Genomic DNA, 22,938 nt, shown 5'->3' with positions numbered 1-22,938 from the left:
GGGCGGAGCGGAGTTCACCATCTTCCGGGGCTGAGCCCAAGTCCGAGCCCTGGGTCGGGCGAAGCGGAGCTTCCTATGGTGTCTGAGGCCAGGCCTGACTGCCTGTCAGCCTCACTCTGTCAAGTGGCACAGCAGTCGGAGCGGCGCAGGCGGCGCTGTCCTTCTGTCAGGCCGGTCAGTGGAGCGGCGAAGTGACTGCGGTCACCTCGGCTCTGTTGACTGAAGGGCGCGCGTCAGGATAAAGGTGTCAGGCCACCTTTGCATTAAATGCTCCTGCGATTTGGTCGGTTGGCGCAGCGATTTGGTCAGGGTTTCTTCTTGGCGAAGACAGGGCCTCGGGCGAGCCGGAAGTATGTTCGTCGCTGGAGGGGGGCCTCGGGCGAGACGGAGATCCTCCGGGGTCGGCTGCCCTTGCCCGAGGCTAGGCTCGGGCGAGGCGTGGTCGAGTCCCTCGAATGGACCGATCCCTGACTTAATCGCACCCATCAGGCCTTTGCAGCTTTGTGCTGATGGGGGTTACCAGCTGAGAATTAGGAGTCTTGAGGGTACCCCTAATTATGATCCCCGACAACAAATTATATTTGTGATACTTCCCTTGTAAGGCTTGGAGGAAATGATTCTACCCCTCTTCCTGAAAAAGATGTAGTAGTGTCTCGAAGCTTCTTGAAGGCATGAATCCGATTTCCACTTCATAAGATGCTGGTGGAGGTTTTAAAGAAATTTGACATATACCTTCATCAACTAACTTATACTAATAAAAAATAATAAGTCAAATTTTTAGAACATAACTAGCTTATGCAACTTTGCTGAAGTCATTAGAGAAAATGCAAACACATACACATCTATAACTCTGAAATGTTGTATCAAAGTTTCATCTTATATTTTATAAAACATACTTCCACCAGTTTTTATACATTTTTATAGCACTATAGTACTTTAAATTAAAAAAACTATAAAAAGCTTCTCTTACTGCTTGTTTCTCTCTGCATATCACTATGCTGCACTACCTTTGGTTGATTTACTGGTATATATTGTTACTATTTTTTGACAATACTAGATTAGTAACAACAGTAATGCAATAAGTGCAGACAAAAAATATTATATAAAGGTGTTTCCTCAGTATGGTTCATGATTAAGACAAATTAGTTATTAGTTATTTAAGTGTCCTTCGAAAATAAACTATTTTCGACAGTATGTAGCTTATTTTTGGCAGTTTCTGCCTGCCGACAATGCTCTCGTGTCCTGTAGTGGAAACTTTGTGACAGTTGTTTGGCAAAAAGTTTTTAGAGACCAATTGCATGTGGCAGTTTATTACCTTTTTTCCTTTTCCATCTTGAACATGTACTTAGTCAGATGCTTATTGCAGATTGAAGCGTCTGATGGTGAGGGCTTATCACCTTCGGAGGAGATGTCTTCTGCTCTCCAACCGGATGGAAAAAAACATATACCTACATATATGTAAGGATACATCAGCCGAGCGAATTCCAATCGAGTCCAGTAGTCAAACGCACAACTGCTGAACTAGGGCAGCAGCTACCTAGGGGAACCTTCATGTAAAGCTTGTCGTGAAGGAGCAAATTCCACTGCGACAGTGCTCACTGTTTGATAAAGCATCTGGGGACCCGCCGTTCTTACATGAAAGGTACACAGATCAATGGCGGAGGACCGTACCCTAACCCTAGCGCAAGGCACCAGCAGCACCTGTGCGGGAGCCGGGCCGGAGAGAGACCGAGGAGAAGAACGCGACGAACCTAGATCAGGAGCTAGCGCGCGATGGCAGCGTTGTCACCCGCGGCAGACTGGATCGGGAGCTAGCTAGCGACGGCGGCGCTCTTGCCCGCGGCGCGGGAGTCGGCGTGGAATGGATGATGTGGTCGCTGTTTCGGGGAAGAGAAAAGAGGGGGAAAATGTTAGGTCGACTGCTTCCAATTGTTTTCCAAGACCGAACACTTTCGCCAAGCCACCAATAATAACGCAAGGAGGCAAGGCCCGACGACCGTTTCTGGGATATGGGCACCAGGCGGATCTTCACTACACTCCCATCTGATCTCACAAGATTTTTTAGTGCCTGATTGGTTTCCTGCACCCGGCCAGATACGGTCAGTTCTGACATATGTGCATATACAGTAAATAGTCTTAGAATAATTTATTTTGCATACACTCATACAATCATTATTCCTCGCATATAAATAACCAAACAGACGCTTAGCTAAAATCAACACACGTGATGATTCAGGACGGAATGGTACGGGTAACCTAGTGATCAGCAATCCATTATTGAACTCCAAAAATATTTGTCCACGATGGCATGATTTTATTTGAATAAAATCTTCATGGAGATCCATGCACGCAAATTTCAAAGATGTTCAGTACTATTGCACACATATGTTAACTTCTACCTACTATAGAAGAAGTCGGTGTCACAACTAGGTCAAAATCAAACTTGTGAAAAGAAGCAAGGACGACCAGGCTTGTGATATTGTTTCCAGCAGGAGTAAAAGGAATTTTCTCCGAAGTCCACGTAATTAAAATCCAGATGGGAACCCACTCATATATATATTCCAGAGAAGATTGCTTAACGCGCCCGGCCGGTGTATAGCTAGAGATAGGAGGTTGCTTAACGCGCGTGCTTGACTATACTACGACTACTGCGCCCTCGCATGGTGTCTGCCCAGATGAAGCCTTAGCTCTCGTCTCAGTTGTTACTACTGACGATGCATGTACGTGTTCTTGGAAGTCGTGTTGACGGAGATACACGGCAGGCCAGGCCTCCTGCATGCGCCGCTCTGGTTGAACAATCCATGCACACACGCAGCGTCAAAACATATGAGTAGTGCTCATCCGGGGGACACGGGCCAGTGACTGATTACACTCTCCATCCTTGACTTTGACCCTTGCAATTTCATCTCTGCTTCTCACAACGACGTTTCCGCACTCAACCACCTGATGGGTGTTGTTGGGGTCGTGCTTCGGTGCGCCGAAGGTCTCACACGAAGAAGTAGCTTCGGCTGAAGTCGTCTCCAAGAGATGGCCGAAGGTCCCTTTTCATGGAGCTTCGGCGTTTTAAACCGACATAGAGATAGAATGACCTTTTTATACATATAGGTCTGAGTCAATGCTGTAAACTTTCGCAAGGGGCATAATTGTAATTTGTCACAGGCTGCGACCTGTGCCTATAAATAGATGAACAGTACCTCTGTACTGTTCACGTGAACCTGTCATTTGCTTTCGCATCACGCTTGTACTTTTGCCTTCCGCAGGACCGAAGGTACATTTGTAATTCAAAGTCATTTATATTCATTAATACAAGTAGAGATAATTCTATGACAATATTTAAATGTTTATTTCATATTCTATGATTTATGTGAATGCTTCATTCTCCGTTGTTATGCTTACGAAGGTATGTCCTTCGTAACCTTCGTCCGAGATGCTTTATATCCCGAAGGGATATATCGTTATGGAGGACGAAGGACCTTAACACTTAACATTTTTTGTGTTGCCTTGTTCTTAATTCTTAGCATTTGAGAACAAGTCCCCAACATTGGCGCCCACCTCCGGTCAACTCACTTCCACCTTTCTGAGCTGATGGCTTCGTTCAACACTCAAGCTGGAGCTGCTTCGGCTTCGAAGCTGGTGCTCCCGATAACAGGCGGTTCTTGCTCAGAGCCAGCTAACAAAAAGCAGAAGAAGGAGGCTCAGAGACGGGTGCAGCATGTTGGAGTGCAGGGACCCTTCATTAAGTCAAAATGGTCTCACATTCCAATTACCTTCTCTCAGGAAGATCTTCAGCTCAAGGACTATCCTCACAATGATGCTATGGTCATTTCTTGTGTGATCAAAGGGTTTCTGGTTCACAACGTTCTAGTTGACACAGGCAGTGCAGCTGACATTATATTTGCCAAAGCCTTCAGACAGATGCAAGAGCCTGAAGACAAGATTCATGATGCTACGCACCCTCTTTGTGGCTTCGGAGGGCGGCAGATTGTGGCACTCGGGAAGATTACCATGCCGGTAACCTTCGGATTTGTTAATAACACAAGGACTGAGCAAATTGTGTTTGATATTGTTGACATGGAATACCCCTACAACGCCATCATTGGTCGTGGTACCCTAAATGCTTTTGAAGCAATTCTTCACCCAGCTTATCTCTGCATGAAGATACCTTCGGACCAAGGGCCTATTGCTATTCATGGGAGTCAGGAAGCTGCCAGAAGGGCCGAAGGAAGCTGGACTGATTCCAAGGCAATCCATAATATAGATGGAGTTGAAGCTTGTGAACAGTATAAGTTTAGGAGGGAAAAAGCAGCTTCGGCTGATCAGCCGAAGCCCATGCTGCTGTGTGAGGATATAGCAGAGCAGAAGGTGCTATTGGGCTCGCAATTATCTGAAGATCAAGAGAAAACCTTGATAAGGTTTTTATTCAACAATAAAGATGTTTTTGCATGGTCAGCCAATGATCTTTGTGGAGTGAATCGGGATGTTATTGAACATTCGCTCAATGTTGACCCATCCTTCAGACCCCGCAAGCAGAGGCTTCGGAAAATGTCTGATGACAAGGCCGAAGGGGCTCGCAACGAAGTAAAAAGACTCCTAAGTGCAGGAGTTATCAGAGAAGTGAAGTATCCAGAATGGCTAGCTAACACTGTTATGGTGAAGAAGGCCAATGGAAAGTGGAGAATGTGTATTGATTTCACAGATCTCAACAAGGCTTGTCCGAAGGATGAGTTCCCGCTGCCAAGGATAGACTCTTTAGTTGATGCAGCAGCTTCTTCGGAACTCATGAGTCTCCTGGATTGTTACTCAGGCTATCATCAAATCTGGATGAAAAAGGAGGATGAGCCGAAGACTAGTTTCATAACTCCAAGTGGTACATATTGCTATCTTCGGATGCCTGAGGGGCTTAAGAATGCTGGAGGGAGTTTCAGCAGGATGACTGCGAAGGTTCTCCAATCTCAGATAGGCAGAAATGTGTTGACCTATGTTGATGACATTATTGTAAAAAGCACGAAGCAAGAAGACCATATTGCTGATCTGCAGGAGACCTTCGCCAGCTTCAGACAAGCTGGTCTGAAGCTGAATCCAGAAAAGTGTGTCTTCGGAGTAAAGAAGGGTAAGTTCCTTGGATGCTTGGTTTCAACAAAGGGAATTGAAGCTAACCCAAATAAAATCGAAGCTATACTTCGAATGGAGCCACCAACCACAAGAAAGGGGGCCCAAAGATTGACAGGAAGACTGGCATCTCTTAACAGATTTATATCCAGATCAGCGGAAAGAAATCTACCCTTCTTCGAGGTGCTAAAATCAGCTGAAGTCTTTCAATGGGGCCCAGCTCAACAAAAAGCTTTCGAAGAACTCAAGCAATACCTGATAGATCTAACAACACTAACTCCACCAATGCCAGGGGCTCCTCTGTTGTTGTATGTGGCAGCTTCGCACTCAGCAGTAAGTGCGGCACTTGTGCAGGAGAAGTTTGATGGACAAATCAAGAAGCAGGTCCCAGTATATTTTGTATCTGAGGTCCTTAGTGTCTCAAAGAAAAATTATACAGAACTGGAGAAGGTGTTGTATGCCGTTCTAATGGCATCCAGGAAGCTTCGGCATTATTTTCAGGCATATAATATTATTGTTCCTTCTTCGCAGCCGTTGAAAGATATCATGAGAAATAAAGAAGCTACTGGCCGAATTGGAAAATGGGCTGCGGAGCTTAATGAATTTTACATTGATTATGTGCACAGATCCTCGATCCAGTCTCAAGCATTGGCAGATTTTATTGCCGACTGGACGCCAGGGGCTCAGGGCGAAGAAGCGAATAAAGATGCCGAAGCATGGACAGTGTTTTGTGATGGCTCCTGGGGAACCTTCGGAGCAGGAGCAGCTGCTGTTTTGGTTTCACCGTCCAAGGTTAAAACTTGCTATGCAGCAAGACTGGACTTCAGCTGCACAAATAATATTGCTGAGTACGAAGCCTTGCTCCTGGGTCTTCGGAAACTAAAGGCGATGGGGATCAGGAGGGCGATCCTTAAAACTGATTCTCAGATTGTTTCGGGTCATATTGACAAAAGTTGCAAGGCTAAAGACCCGAAGCTTGAAAAATACCTAGACACAGTCCGAAGGATCGAAGCTTCCTTCGAAGGATTCTCTGTTAAGAATATCCCTCGAGGGCAAAATGAACATGCTGATTTGTTAGCCAGGTCTGCAGCACAGGGGCTGCCGCTACCTTCGGATGTATTCTTCGAAACAATAAAGGCACCTTCAGTGGAGTTACTTGAAAGAGCAGTTCTTACTATTTCTCCTGTGTACAGTGAAGATTGGAGAACTGAAATAATTTCTTACCTTCAGGGCAAATTCCTATCAGATGACGAAGCTTACAATAAAAGAATAGAGGCAAGAGCTCGTCCGTATATCATTATAGAAGGGGAGTTATACAAGCATGGAGTTTGTGCCCCGCTGCTCAAGTGCTTGTCTAGAGCCGAAGGTATAGAGTTGATGAAGGAGATACATGCAGGCCTTTGTGGATCCCACATCGGATCCAGGCCGTTACTTGGAAAAGTGTTCCGTCAAGGATTTTATTGGCCGAAGGCAGCTTCGGATGCAGCTGAGTTAGTTCAAAAGTGCGAAGGTTGTCAGAAATGTGCAAGAGATCAAAAACAACCTTCGTCTTTGACACAGCTAATACAACCCATCTGGCCATTGCAAAGGTGGGGCCTCGATTTGCTGGGCCCATTACCACCGGCTCAAGGCAATCTGAAATATGTTGTAGTTGCTGTGGAATATTTTTCCAAGTGGATTGAGGCGAAGCCATTAGCTACAATAACTTCGGCTACTGTCCAAAAATTTTTCTGGCAGAATATTGTCTGTCGCTTCGGAGTGCCGAAGGCTATAACTGTAGATAATGGAACACAATTTGACTCCGAAGAATTCAGAAATTTTTGTGATCAAATTGGCACGAAGATCCATTTTGCGTCAGTCAGGCACCCGGAGTCGAATGGGCTTGTTGAAAGGGCCAACGGCATCATAATGACAGGAATAATGAAGCTAATCTTTAATCAACCAAGGGGAAAGTGGCCAGATCAGCTTACCAAAGTGGTATGGAGCCATAACACAACAACATCAAGATCTACAGGCTTTACCCCATTTAAGTTGTTATTTGGTGACGAAGCAATAACCCCGGAAGAAGCCAAAGCTGGATCAATAAGAGTGGTAGCTTTGGCAGAATCAGGTCCCGAAGATACTTGTCTCGTGGAAAAAGATGCCTTAGAAGGGATCAGGCTTCAGGCCGTGGAGAATATCAATAAGTACCAGGCTGAAACAGTTAAATGGCGAGATAGAAAGGTCCGGCTAAAAAATATTGAGCCAGGACACTTGGTGCTTCGGAGAGTGGCCAATCCGGATACAGTGGGCAAATTGCAACTGAAATGGGAAGGGCCTTTCTTAGTAGCATCTTCGTCAAGGCCTGGTTCGTACAGACTGAAGGACATGGATGGCAATGAAATTCCAAGATCTTGGAATGCGGATGAGCTTCGGCGGTTTTATGTATAACTCGATGTAATTTTGACTTTTCTTTTCTTTTTCATGGCACCCTTTTCCTTTCTAAAGGGGGAGAAAGGTTTTTAATGGGGCCATCTTATGTAATTTCCTTTTTAGTTTTATAAGAGCAAAATCCCCCAAAGAATGTAAATGTAAAAGCTGAGAGCGCACCATCGAGTGCCGAAACTAAAAAAGAGAAGAAGCTCCAAAGACGTCCCTAAGGGGATGCAGAGCTCACAGCGAAAAGTCAACGCTGATTCCGCCGAAAGTAAAAGGCGAAGAAGCTCCAAAGTCGTTCCTAAGGGAATGCAGAGCTTATACCGTCTAAGTAAAAGACGAAGAAGCTCCAAAGACGTCCCTAAGGGGATGCAGAGCTTACAGCGAAAAGTCAACGCTGATACTGCCTAAGTAAAAGGCAAAGATGCTCCAAAGTCGTTCCTAAGGGAATGCAGAGCTGACGTGTGTTTGCTCCTAAGAAAATGATGGATAACTGTGGCTTCGGACATACGCTTCGGACAATCATTTGCACATTACATCATGGCATTTGCATGCATAAGCATTCATTCATAGCATTTGTGTTCCTAAATGGTTGCTTCGGCACAGAGAAAAATTCGGATAGATGGTTTGTTATGATTCGATATGTAAAAGAAAGGTTTCGAAGAAGTGGTTTTTTATGAATCGTTGTGTATAAGAGTAACAGTCTTTTATGTTTTGTCATGTAAATAAAAGCTTCGGCAGATAAGAGTAGCAGTCTTTTATGTTTTGTCATGTAAATAAAAGCTTCGGCAGATAAGAGTAGCAGTCTTTTATGTTTTGTTATGTAAGGAAAGGCTTCGGCAAAAAGAGGAAGCGGCCTTTTATGCTTCGTTGTGTACGAAAAGAAGGGAAGGTGTTTTTTCGCCTTCGGCTCAAAAAACTGATTTCGTCCACATCAAAGCACCTCAATCGAAGGGTAAGAATATATTACAAGGTATGTACAAAGTTCCTTGAAGAACAGTTTAATTCTATTTACAAGAGTTGTTACAAAATTATCCTGAGTTTTTCTAAAGCACACTTCTGCTAGTCTTCATTAAGCTTCAGCTTCGACGACAACTTCGGCGACATATCCTAGGCATCATCTTCACCTTCGTCATCCTACATGAGTCAAGGAATTATAAGAATCAAGCCCAAAGGAAAAGGTAAGCACGAAATGTCATTTCTTACTGGTTCAAGATGACTTCGGGCTTCGTCTCCAGCTTTCTCTCGCCCGCCCTTTGTCCATACCATTTTTATAAATCTATTGGAGATACTTCGGGCGAGGTCGGGCATATCATCCAGGATTGATGAAGATAAGGTGAAGTTGGGCCTGTTGACAACCTTTCCATGTTCGCAGCCGGCCTTCAGAAATGCAGCAGCGGTACCCCGAGAAGCTACCCAGGCACAGAAGTCGCCGTGCCCGGCTATAACTTCGTCAAGCTCTTCGATTTCAGCTTCAATATGATCGAAGGCCTGGGGTAAATTTTCCGCCGAAGGGTTAAATTTCCCACTGCTGGCTCCAACAGAGTAAAATATCTTCTTTAATCGTCCAATACAATTATTGCCAAAGTTCAAGCATTTGTCTTGAAGGCTTGTTAATGCTTTCTTCAATTCTGAGCTGGTCTGGACTTCGGCTTTAAGCTTCGAATTCAGTTCTAGCTTCTTCTGATCAAATTGTTTTGATTGATTGATAAGCTTCGAGTTTAACTCTAATATTTTAGCCTCAGTTTCAGCCAGCAAGCCTTCGGTCGATTGGAGCTCGAAGTCTTTCTTTTCAATGATGGCAGATTGCTCTTTTATTTTGCTTTCCAAGTTTTCAATTATAGCTTCGTGCTTTTTGTCCTCCAAGTCTTGTTGCATCTTCAGAGCTTTGCTCAGTAGCATGCTCTGAACAGAAACAACTTATGTTAAGTAATATTTTCATTGTTAACGGCAATAAAAACCAGAGAAAAAGGTTGTTTACCTTGAAGTTAGAATAAAACAAGCTGCCGACGATATGTTGTCGTCGGTAGCGGCTGATGTCTGTCTCTAGCTTCGGAAAACCGATACTCTTCGATAGAGTACCGATTACCTTAGCTCCAGTTTGGTCTCGAATACAGCCTAGTTTTTCATCATCTACACCCCCAAATAGGAGGGCACCTGACTTGTAGCCGCAAGACTTGGCGTAGTCTTTAAGTTCTTCTATTTCGTCCTTCGTCAGTTTTTGCCCAACTAAGTTCTGGAAAGAGTAGGCTTCGTCGTCCGAAGGGTCTTCGGCTATTTCTTTTCCTTTCTCAGGCACTGTGGCCATGGTTTTTTCAGTAGTAGCACCAGCTTCTTCCGCAGCCATGTCTTCCAAAATCTTGTTGATATTCTTAATCGTGGTTTCTAAGTTTGTATCTTCGGCTGTAGCGGCTTCGGTAGCCGCGACCTCCGAAGCTACGCCTTCGACGATTGCTGTACCTTCGGCAGCTGCCGTTTTTTGGATTGATGCCCTTGGCGGCGTCTTGTCGATAACCTCAGTTACCGCAATGATTCTTTGCCGTTTGGGTTTGTTTATCTTCGATTGATCCGGCTCGTCCACCTTTTCAAAAAGCTTCGTCAGTTGGAGCCCTAATGGACTTAGCTTCGTAGGCATGGGTTCAGTCATTACCTTTAAAATTTCCTCCACGTCGCTGGTAAAAGGCGGTGTGGGGGTCCCCTCTTCTTCGGGTGATTTGCGCTTCGGAGCAGATATTTTTCCTTTTTTGAGAATTTTCTTCTCCTTTGCTGGTCTTTCTTCATCCGTGATCGGAGTTTCGGCTATTCTTTTTCTTTTAAGGCCCTCGGCACCCTTGTTCAATTGTTCATAGTCTGGGTATTCGAAGCCTAGGGCGTCAAGCACTCGGTTCAACCTTCGTTTCGGTCGGGCACCGAAGGCTGCTGTCATTAGTTGATCCTCTTTTTTGGAGTAATTCCCCAGGATTTCGTTGCACATCACCTCAACAGTGTCTAACCATTCTTTGCAGGGTTTTTTGAAGAACTTCTTGAACTTGAAGTAATAGGGAAGCCGGACAAGCTCCCCCTTCTTCTTCTCTCCCTCCAGCTTCGGCATTTCCCACTCTTTTAGAGTAGGGAAAACTCTGAATGCCAAGAACTCTTGAACTAGATCCCTCGTGCCAATATGTTCTGAGATAATTTCAAATTCACCCAGAGCAGCCCAGGTGGGACCTTTTAGGTCGCCAATGTGGCATTGTGGCCTTGTCTCTCCGAAGATTAACTCCAGAGGGCTTTGTACCAATTTTTCTTTGTCTTCATCGACTTTTACATAAAACCACTCAGATTTCCAACCTGCTGGCCATTTGCTTCGGTAGCTGATGACAGGACACTTTGTTGTCTTCCGGTAGGCAAAATTATAGCAACCGAAATTATCATGTAGCCCATCTTTTCTGGCCTTTGTTTGGTAATGTAATTCGTGAGCTCGGCAGAAGCTGTCAGCAAATGGTTCCACAGCTTGGCTTCGGAGGACCCAGATATAAACATTGAGCCTAACGATGGCGTTAGGAGTCAATTGATGAAAGTAGATACCAAACCTCCTTAGTATCTCCGCAACAATATTGTGGAGAGGGAATCTAAGCCCAGCTTTTAAAAAACTCTTGAAAATAACAATCTCATCCTTCCTTGGCTTCGGGGTGGTTTCTTCTTCCCCGAAGCGGAGTAGCTTCTTCTGGTCCTCTTTGAAATAACCTGCTTTCACCATCTTTGAAAGGTCAGCTTTTGAAACAGTTGATTTCCCAAAATCCAGGTGACTGGGCTTGCTGGGCGTAGCAAGGTGATAGTCATCTTCGGAGTCAGTCCCTTCAATGTTTTCTTCTCCTTCGGCAGTTGTTGGGCCTGCTTCAGCAGCAGGCATTTCTTCTGTAGTCAGTAGACCGGAACGCTGCATTGCTTCGGAGATGGGCACAGTGTCTGAACCTTCGGCTTCGTCTCCCTCACGTACAACTTTGGCAGTAGATCGTATTCTCGCCATTTGATTCTAAGTTTGGGAAGTCAAAAACTTTTTACTTTTTTCTTTTCTCCGAAGCTCTTCTTTCTGACGAAGCGGACGTCGAGAAGCACCTTCGTTCGATTTTGGGACTTAAGCTTCGGCTATGATGGAAAATTTCGGCAGCAAAACAGTGCAAATAGCAATGAATGCTGTAGTAACTTCACAACTACTTGTCAGTTTATATAGTGCTGCAGGTAAGAAGGCGAAGCGGCGGAATTGTTACACCAGGCGCGCAGTAACTTGTACCCGCTGCGCAGTGGACCGCAAGGATCAAACAGTAACTCTGCAAGGTGGGACCGACACGCGCTCGGAAGTCGGATCGTTTCTCCGCAACGAGCTCAGGGAAGGTGTTTTTTGGACCTTCGGCTTTCCGAAGCTGAAGAGGCTTTTTTCACGGGTCAAGCTCGTTACGAAGAACGATCTAGCACCGCGAAAGGGGCTACTGTTGGGGTCGTGCTTCGGTGCGCCGAAGGTCTCACACGAAGAAGCAGCTTCGGCTGAAGTCGTCTCCAAGAGATGGCCGAAGGTCCCTTTTCATGGAGCTTCGGCGTTTTAAACCGACATAGAGATAGAATGACCTTTTTATACATATAGGTCTGAGTCAATGCTGTAAACTTTCGCAAGGGGCATAATTGTAATTTGTCACAGGCTGCGACCTGTGCCTATAAATAGATGAACAGTACCTCTGTACTGTTCACGTGAACCTGTCATTTGCTTTCGCATCACGCTTGTACTTTTGCCTTCCGCAGGACCGAAGGTACATTTGTAATTCAAAGTCATTTATATTCATTAATACAAGTAGAGATAATTCTATGACAATATTTAAATGTTTATTTCATATTCTATGATTTATGTGAATGCTTCATTCTCCGTTGTTATGCTTACGAAGGTATGTCCTTCGTAACCTTCGTCCGAGATGCTTTATATCCCGAAGGGATATATCGTTATGGAGGACGAAGGACCTTAACACTTAACATTTTTTGTGTTGCCTTGTTCTTAATTCTTAGCATTTGAGAACAAGTCCCCAACAGGTGTCTTCGGCGTGAAATTACAAACCTGCCAATATCTAATCCGCTCGTTTGCTCCCTGTGCGCCTCTAAAAATTTAACTTCAACAATATTAAGCCAAATAATATGTACTGTATCATCTAAAAATGAATATTTGACTGGTGGTCAACAACACAACCGGTCATACCATCCGAAATTCTGGAGACCCACCCATTATTTCTGTTAGGTCCGACTGTGTTTTTCTCCATTTGAATCCCTCGTGTACCTTTGCCCTCTGGGCACGGTACCTTCTGGAAACGGTAGAAATATCTTCAATGGTTCTAGATCCGTTTAGAGATTTTGATCTCCTTGAAGTTTCAGAACGACAGGTGTAGTTTAAATGATTTATTAGCTTTTTTAGATTTAATAAAAACAATTTAAGTTCCTCAATTAGCAGGACAATAATATGCTAATAGCTAGGTGAAAACAATAAAACCCGGAGAAGTAAGAATTGTTGGAATATTACATAAATTTAAGATTAAATCAATTCTAAAGGCAATTACGATAAACACAAACATAACAAACATAAACATGTTCAAGTAGTAGAGCAGATTAAATCTATATCTACTACTACTCTATAAGAGTCCAGCGTGGGCGTCCACACTGTGCGTCATGTCCCCGCCTCTGCTGTCTTCGCCCCCGCCCCGCGCTGCCTCCGGAAATCTCGCCCGTGCCGCGGCTGACACCCCCGCAGAAACCTCGCTCTCACCCTCCTCGCACTTCTCATCCCCTACATCATGCCCCCTCCTCTCCCGCTCTCCTCCTTGCATCTCGCCACGGGCCGCGTCCTCTCGTCGCTCTCCCCCGGCGAGGGCCTCTCTCCGTCACTGCCCGCTTTGCCCGTGCCCGCCCAGACCAACACGCTCCGGTAGATGCAAGGTGGTGCCTGGTGCAACGACCATGCCGCGAGGTGCAAGACGACAATCGGTGGTGTAGCAGTAGCGAGGCCCTCATTGATAGAGCTGCAGGTCAACCGTTGTGGAAGAGCCAAGATTTGCCTTTGTCGCAGCCTGTGGGGGACAGATATCCCCCGGGTCCACTGGAAGGATAAAAGACCTCACGAAAGGCCCGAGGGCCCGATAATTCGTAAGGTCATCCCTTCGTGGACCTGGGGAAGAATGACCAGTGAAGCAGATCGACACAAGGCCGGATCGGTGCGAGCCCAGACGGCCCAACAACGTTGAGCAAGTAACCACAACAGAGACGCGACTTTCCCGCGCTAGAGCCCCGTACAACGGAACCAAGCGAGGATGAGTCGGCAGAACTATAGGAAGATAGACTCAATCAGTTCACTATTTCTTAGGTGCGCATTGTTATCATATCTGCATGTATTGCCTCACGGTCGAATATATAAGGCCTAGGGGGCACCCCTTCAGAACGATCGATCTCACTACTCAGCCACCCACCTCAACTCTCTACGTTCCCTATACTAGAGAATTCCCTTGTAATCCACCACAAAAAGCATTCCCGCTAGGACGTAGGGTGTTACGCATCTCTAGGCGGCCCGAACCTGTATATCATTGTTCACAGTTTCTCGTGCGCCCAGCACGAACCATCGAGCTACAGTCGGCAACATCGTCCTACTCCTAAAAACACCTTGAGGGGCAACCCCGGGTGTGCGGTCGGACCCAAAACACCGACAGCTAGCGCGCCAGGTAGGGGGTGTGTCGCCGATCTAAGCTAGCTCAATGGCCGTCACCTTCCACCGCAAGATCACCATCCGCCCCGGATCCGTGTTCTGCTTCGGAACTATCTCATCCATAGCAGATGAAGAAGGAACTCTACACCGCATCGCAGATCCGCCAAGAAAGAAGTCTCCTCCAAACTCCGAGAATATCGGAGTAAGGCAGGGAAAAGCGCAACCTCCAGCGCTCCGAAAAAAGATCACCTTCAGCATGCCAGGGGCCGAGGGCCCGCTGACCCGGAGAACTCCACTATCTACCTCCCCGACGAAAGAAAGGACACAAATCGCAAGGAAGAAAGAAACAAATAAAGTCGGGAGGGAGCAAGTTGTTCTTTCCATTCCTCCGCCCTCAAAGGAGAACAGAAAGAAGATCGCCACGACCGCCGCACCATTCTACCCCGACGTCCTCTTCATCGGGAGAGTGGAGTCGCCCCCCATCTCCGACGATGAGCCGACCGCGCCCGGAGAAGAACCTCCACAGCGGGAATCCCACCGACGGAGGAACCGACGCCAAAATATCCGGCGACATCATGAGGCCAGAGAGCGGGACCCGGAGCAGCCTGTCTCGCGAGACGAGGTCTCAGAGATAGGAGAAACTCCGGAGGAACGCGTCTTCAGAGAACGAAGGAACTCCCGACGGCGTGATCGCCGACGAGCTCAGGAACAAGTCGAGCAGGAGGCAAGGCAACGTCGGGAGAATCCACTCTTCGGGCGCAACCTGAACTCCGACTTTGCCTGAGCCATGAACACGCCGAGTGAAGTCGGAGGGGTACTAGCTCGAATAGCTGATGGACTCCCTCGGACTCCTGACGCCGAGGGCTATCGATGACTGTTCACCCAAGCAGCCAACCATCTTCTACCTCTCGCTCACCCGTCGAACGACCTACGACACACCATCAATAGCCGCCGGGACGCGCGAAGCTCCATCAACGCTTCGCGTGAACGACGACATGAGAACGAGATCCGCCGTCGGGAAGAGTACGACATGGATCACGGCATCCCAGCTCGGAGTCAGGCCACCAGAACTGAGTCGGCAACGACCTCGACTGGCGGTACCACCCGGGGACGGTCGAGGAACCACAACAAATACTCCCCTCCCCGGGACAGACATCATCCCCGACGACAAGAAGACACGTGTGGAGTGTCTGCACTTACTCCACGACTTAGAGCCATTCAATGGCCCCCTAACTTCAAGGTATCCAATGTCGACAAATATGAACCTAAGCAGGATCCAGGAGGCTGGCTGGCCGTCTACACCACCGCTGCTCGAGCTGCCAGGGCGTCCGAGGACGTGATGACCGCATACTTACCCATTGTCCTCGGGCAAGACGCGCTACAATGGCTGCGACATCTACCCCGACACTGCATCGACGACTGGAGCGACTTCAGTCGACGCTTCACCGCCAACTTTCAGTCCCTCTCCGACAAACCAGCGAAACCATGGGACCTCAAATCCATCAAGCGTCGGGGGGACGAAACTCTTCGGTCATACCTCAAAAGGTTCCAGACCATGAGAAATCATATCCCCGAGGTCACGGAGGCGGCCGTGATCGAGGACTTCTACAGAGGATCCAACGACTCGGCTTTCGTCTGGGCCATATTGCAGAAGGCACCGACTACCTCCGAGCAACTGTTCCGGGAAGCCGACTTCTACATCACCGCCGACGAGCGAGCTCAAGACCTCATCGGGGGAGCGAAGCCCGCACCGGCAGCACCACGACGCGACACGAACCAACAACCTGACAAACGCTGGGAGAAGAGGCCTCGCGAAGAAGTGCACGCCGCTGGACCACCTGCCTCTCGCGCCTGGGGAGGACCTTGCGGAGGCGAACGCACGCTGGACGACATCCTCGACGCCCAGTGCCCGTACCACAAGGACATGTGCCACACCCTTCGGAACTGCAGAGACTTCAAGCAATCCGTCGGACACGACCGGCCCTTCCAACCTCTACCTTCTCCTCCGCCGCGGGGAGGACCAGGAGAACTGCGACAACCCCAGCAGCAGGAGGAGAGAGGAGGTGGAGCCTTCCCGCGCGTTGATAGAGAGGTCAACGTCATCTTCGGCGGACACGGATCGCAGGAGAACAGAAGACAACAAAAGCTCAACGATCGCCACATATTGGTGGCGACCACCGGTCCTCCCGCTCTGTACCGATGGTCGGAGCACCCGATCACCTTCACTCGGGCAGATCAATGGCTCAACTTCGACCACCCAGGCAAATACCCGCTCCTCGTCGATCCGGTGATCCGAGAGAGCAGGGTGAAGAAGGTATTAGTGGACGGGGGGAGCAGCATCAACGTCACCTTCCCCCAGACACTCCAAGGCTTGGGAGTCCACCTCAAAGAGCTCCACGAGTCAGACACTCCTTTCTTCGGCATCGTGCCGACTGAAGGATTATACCCGCTGGACCACATCTACATGCCAGTCACCTTCGGAACTCCGGAGAACTACAGAACCGAGTTCCTGAGGTTCGAAGTGGCGAACTTCGACTGCGGGTACAACGCCATCATCGGGAGGCCGGGATTGGAAAAATTCATGGCCATTCCGCATTACACATACATGATATTGAAGATGCCAGGGCCGCAAGGAATCATAACTGTGCGCGCTGACTTCCAAGGCGCCGCAGAATGTTTCCGAGTGGCCATCCAGGCAGCCCTCACCACCAAACCATCGACGACTTCTTCAATACAGGCAAACTCTAAGCCTGAGGAAGACCTTGCAGCACCTGCAAATGAAGCTCAAGCCGCAACCTCTATGCGGCCGACTGAAGAAACCAAAAGGATCAACCTTGGGTTTGCTGATGAACGCAAGACCGCCATCATCAGTTCCAGCCTGGATGACAAATAGGAAAGAGCGCTCGTCCAGTTCCTGCAAGACAACCGAGACGTATTCGCATGTGAAAGGGAATTAGGCTTACACCTAGTTCCTAAATAATTTTGGTGGTTGAATTGCCCAACACAAATAATTGGACTAACTAGTTTGCTCTAGTGTATAAGTTATACAGGTGTAAAAGGTTCACACTTAGCCAATAAAAAGATCAAATATTGGATTCAACAAAGGAGCAAAGGGACAACCGAAGGCACCTCTAGTCTGGGGCACCGGACTGTCCGGTGTACACCGGACAGTGTCCGGTGCACCACCGGACAGTGTCCGGTGCACCAGAGGACTCCAACTCAAACTTGCCACCTTCGGGAAATTCCAGAGGCGACTTCACTATAATTCACCGGACTGTCCGGTGTACACCGGACATGTCCGGTGCTCCAAGGAAGGATGGCCTTCGGAACTCGTCAGCCTCGGGAATTCACTTCAGCCGCTCCGCTATAATTCACCGGACTGTCCGGTGTAACAGGAGGGCAACGGCTATTTCGGCGCCAACGGCTACCTGCGATGCATTAAATGCGCGCGCTGCGCGCGCAGAAGTCAGGCACGCCCATACTGGCGCACCGGACATTGAACAGTACATGTCCGGTGTGCACCGGACATCCAGGCGGGCCCAGAAGTCAGAAGCTCCAACGGTCAGAATCCAACGGCATTGGTGACGTGGCTGGCGCACCGGACATGTCCGGTGTGCACCGGACTGTCCGGTGCACCATACGACAGACAGCCTCCACCAACGGTCAAGTTTGGTGGTTGGGGCTATAAATACCCCAACCACCCCACCATTCATTACATCCAAGTTTTCCAGCTTCCAACCACTATACAAGAGCTAGCATTCATTGCAAAGCACACCAAAAGAGATCAAATCCTCTCCCAACTCCACACAAAGCCTTAGTGACTAGAGAGAGTGATTTGTAGTGTTCATTTGAGCTCTTGCGCTTGGATCGCTTCTTTTCTTTCGCATTCTTTCTTGTGATCAAACACTCACTTGTAATTGAGGCAAGAGGCACCAATTGTGTGGTGGCCCTTGCGGGAAGTTTGATTCTCAAGTGATTTGAGAAGAGAAGCTCACTCGGTCCGAGGGACCGTTTGAGAGAGGGAAGGGTTGAAAGAAGACCCGGCCTTTGTGGCCTCCTCAACGGGGAGTAGGTTTGCGAGAACCGAACCTCGGTAAAACAAATCCGCGTGTCACACTCTTCATTTGCTTGCGATTTGTTTTTCACCCTCTCTCGCGGACTCGTTTATATATTTAACGCTAACCCGGCTTGTAGTTGTGTTTATATTTGTAAATTTCAGTTTCTCCCTATTCACCCCCCCTCTAGGCGACTATCAATTGGTATCAGAGCCCGGTGCTTCATTAGAGCCTAACCGCTCGAAGTGATGTCGGGAGATCACACCAAGAAGGAGATGGAGACCGGCGAAAAGCCCACTACAAGCCATGGGAGCACTTCATCGGAAGAGTCCCGCACCAAAAGAAAGGAGAAGAAGAACTCCTCCAAAGGGAAGGAGAAGAAGTCTTCTTCACACCAAAAGGAGAAGAAGGAGAAATCCTCTTCTCACAAGACGCGTCGGAGTGGGGACAAGAAAAAGAGGATGAGGAAAGTGGTCTACTACGAGACCGATTCTTCATCGCCATCCACCTCCGGCTGCGACGCGGCATCTGTCACTTCTAAGCGCCAAGAGCGCAAGAAGTATAGTAAGATCCCCCTACACTACCCTCGCATTTCTAAACATGCACCTTTACTTTCCGTCCCATTAGGCAAACCACCAACTTTTGATGGTGAAGATTATGCTAGGTGGAGTGATTTAATGCGATTTCATCTAACCTCACTCCACAAAAGTATATGGGATGTTGTTGAGTTTGGTGCACAGGTACCATCCGTAGGGGATAAAGACTATGATGAGGATGAGGTGGCCCAAATCGAGCACTTCAACTCTCAAGCGACAACAATACTCCTCGCCTCTCTAAGTAGAGAGGAGTATAACAAAGTGCAAGGGTTGAAGAGCGCCAAGGAGGTTTGGGATGTGCTCAAAACCGCTCACGAAGGAGATGAGCTCACAAAGATCACCAAGCGGGAGACGATCGAGGGGGAACTCGGTCGGTTCCGGCTTCGCAAAGGGGAGGAGCCACAAAACATGTACAACCGGCTCAAGGCCTTGGTGAATCAAGTGCGCAACCTCGGGAGCAAAAAGTGGGATGACCACGAGGTGGTTAAGGTTATTCTGAGATCTCTTATTTTCCTTAACCCTACTCAAGTTCAATTAATCCGTGGCAACCCAAGATATACACTAATGACCCCCGAGGAAGTAATCGGGAATTTTGTAAGTTTTGAGTGCATGATCGAAGGCTCAAGGAAGATCAACGAGCTTGATGATCCCTCCACATCCGAAGCTCAACCCGTCGCATTCAAGGCGACGGAGGAAAAGAAGGAGGAGTCTACACCAAGTCGACAACCAATCGACGCCTCCAAACTCGACAATGAGGAAATGGCGCTCGTCATCAAGAGCTTCCGCCAAATCCTCAAACAAAGGAGGGGGAAAGACTACAAGTCCCGCTCCAAGAAGGTTTGCTACAAGTGTGGTAAGCTCAGTCACTTTATAGCTAAATGTCCATTATCTAGTGATAGTGACAGGGGCGACGACAAGAAGGGGAGAAGAAAGGAGAAGAAGAGGTACTACAAGAAGAAGGGCGGCGATGCCCATGTTTGTCGGGAGTGGGACTCCGACGAAAGCACTAGCGACTCCTCCGACGACGAGGACGCCGCCAACATCGCCGTCACCAAAGGACTTCTCTTCCCCAACGTCGGCCACAAGTGCCTCATGGCAAAGGACGGCAAAAGGAAAAAGGTTAAATCTAAATCCTCCACTAAATATGAATCCTCTAGTGATCATAATGCTAGTGACGAGGAAGATAATTTGCGTACCCTTTTTGTCAACCTTAACATGGAACAAAAAGAAAAATTAAATGAATTGATTAGTGCTATTCATGAAAAGGATGACCTTTTGGATTCTCAAGAGGACTTCCTAATTAAGGAAAACAAGAAACATGTTAAGGTTAAAAATGCTTATGCTCTAGAAGTAGAAAAATGTGAAAAATTGTCTAGTGAGCTAAGCACTTGCCATGAGACTATAGACAACCTTAGAAATGAAAATGCTAATTTGTTAGCTAAGGTTGATTCTCATGTTTGTAATGTTTCAATTACCAATTTCAGAAATAATGATGATGATTTACTTGCTAGAATTGAAGAATTGAACATTTCTCTTGCTAGCCTTAGGATTGAAAATGAAAAATTGCTTGCTAAGGCTAAAGATTTTGATGTTTGCAATACTACTAATTCCGACCTTAGAACTAAGAATGACATGTTACAAGCTAAGGTTGTAGAATTAAAATCTTGCAAACCCTCTACATCTATTGTTGAGCATGTATCTATTTGTACTAGATGTAGAGATGTTAACATTGATGCTATATATGATCACATGGCTTTAATTAAACAACAAAATGATCATATAGCTAAATTAGATGCTAAAATTGCCGAGCATAACTTAGAAAATGAAAAATTTAAATTTGCTAGAAGTATGCTCTATAGTGGGAGACGCCCTGGCATCAAGGATAGCATTGGCTTCCAAAAGGGAAACAATGTCAAACTTAATGCCCCTCCTAAAAGATTGTCTAACTTTGTAAAGGGCAAGGCTCCCATGCCTCAGGATAACGAGGGTTACATTTTATACCCTGCCGGTTATCCCGAGGACAAAATTAGAAGAATTCATTCTAGGAAGTCTCACTCTGGCCCTAACCATGCTTTTATGTATAAGGGTGAGACATCTAGCTCTAGGCAACCAACCCGTGCTAAGTTGCCTAAGAAGAGAACTCCTAGTGCATCAAATGAACATAGTCTTTCATTTAAAACATTTGATGCATCTTATGTTTTGACTAACAAATCCGGCAAGGTAGTTGCCAAATATGTTGGGGGCAAGCACAAGGGGTCAAAGACTTGTGTTTGGGTACCCAAAGTTCTTGTGTCTAATGCCAAAGGACCCAAAACCATTTGGGTACCTAAAGTCAAGAACTAAACTTGTTTTGTAGGTTTATGCATCCGGGGGCTCAAGTTGGATACTCGACAGCGGGTGCACAAACCACATGACAGGGGAGAAGAAGATGTTCTCCTCCTACGAGAAAAACCAAGATCCCCAACGAGCAATCACTTTCGGGGATGGAAACCAAGGTTTGGTCAAAGGATTGGGTAAAATTGCTATATCTCCTGACCATTCTATTTCCAATGTTTTTCTTGTAGATTCTTTAGATTACAATTTGCTTTCCGTATCTGAATTATGCAAAATGGGCTACAACTGTATCTTTACTGATGTAGGTGTCACTGTCTTTAGAAGAAGTGATGATTCAATAGCATTTAAGGGTGTGTTAGAGGGTCAGCTATACTTAGTAGATTTTGATAGAGCTGAACTCGACACATGCTTAATTGCTAAGACTAACATGGGTTGGCTCTGGCACCGCCGACTAGCCCATGTTGGGATGAAGAATCTTCATAAGCTTCTAAAGGGAGAACACATTTTAGGACTAACAAATGTTCATTTTGAGAAAGACAGGGTTTGTAGCGCATGTCAAGCAGGAAAGCAAGTTGGTGCCCATCATCCACACAAGAACATCATGACGACCGACAGGCCGCTTGAGCTACTCCACATGGATTTATTCGGCCCGATTGCTTACTTAAGCATCGGCGGGAGTAAGTATTGTCTTGTAATAGTGGATGATTATTCTCGCTTCACTTGGGTATTCTTTTTGCAGGAAAAATCTCAAACCCAAGAGACCTTAAAGGGATTCTTGAGACGGGCTCAAAATGAGTTCGGCTTAAGGATCAAGAAAATTAGAAGCGACAACGGAACGGAGTTCAAGAACTCTCAAATTGAAGGCTTCCTTGAGGAGGAGGGCATCAAGCATGAGTTCTCTTCTCCTTACACCCCACAACAAAATGGTGTAGTGGAGAGAAAGAATAGAACTCTATTGGACATGGCAAGGACCATGCTTGATGAGTACAAGACTTCGGATCGGTTTTGGGCGGAGGCGGTCAACACCGCTTGCTACGCCATCAACCGGTTGTATCTACACCGAATCCTCAAGAAGACATCCTATGAACTCCTAACCGGTAAAAAGCCCAACATTTCATATTTTAGAGTCTTTGGTAGCAAATGCTTTATTCTTGTTAAAAGAGGTAGAAAATCTAAATTTGCTCCTAAGACTGTAGAAGGCTTTTTACTAGGATATGATTCAAACACAAGGACATATAGAGTCTTTAACAAGTCCTCTGGGCAAGTTGAAGTTTCTTGTGACATTGTGTTTGATGAGACTAACGGCTCTCAAGTAGAGCAAGTTGATCTTGATGAGATAGGTATTGAAGAGGCTCCGTGCATCGCGCTAAGGAACATGTCCATTGGGGATGTGTGTCCTAAGGAATCCGAAGAGCCTCCAAATGCACAAGATCAACCGTCCTCCTCCATGCAAGCATCTCCACCAACTCAAAATGAGGAAGAGACTCAAGTTGATGAAGAAGAAGATCAATCAAATGAGCCACCTCAAGATGATGGCATAGATCAAGGGGGAGATGCAAATGATCAAGACAAGGAGGATGAAGAACAAAGACCGCCACACCCAAGAGTCCACCAAGCAATCCAACGAGATCACCCCGTCGACACCATCCTAGGCGACATTCATAAGGGGGTAACTACTAGATCTCGTGTTGCACATTTTTGTGAGCATTACTCTTTTGTT

This window comes from Zea mays, chromosome 5 (genome assembly GCF_902167145.1).
Source record: "Zea mays cultivar B73 chromosome 5, Zm-B73-REFERENCE-NAM-5.0, whole genome shotgun sequence".
NCBI classification, from domain to species: domain Eukaryota; kingdom Viridiplantae; phylum Streptophyta; class Magnoliopsida; order Poales; family Poaceae; genus Zea; species Zea mays.
Note: the sequence above shows the minus strand (reverse complement) of the source record.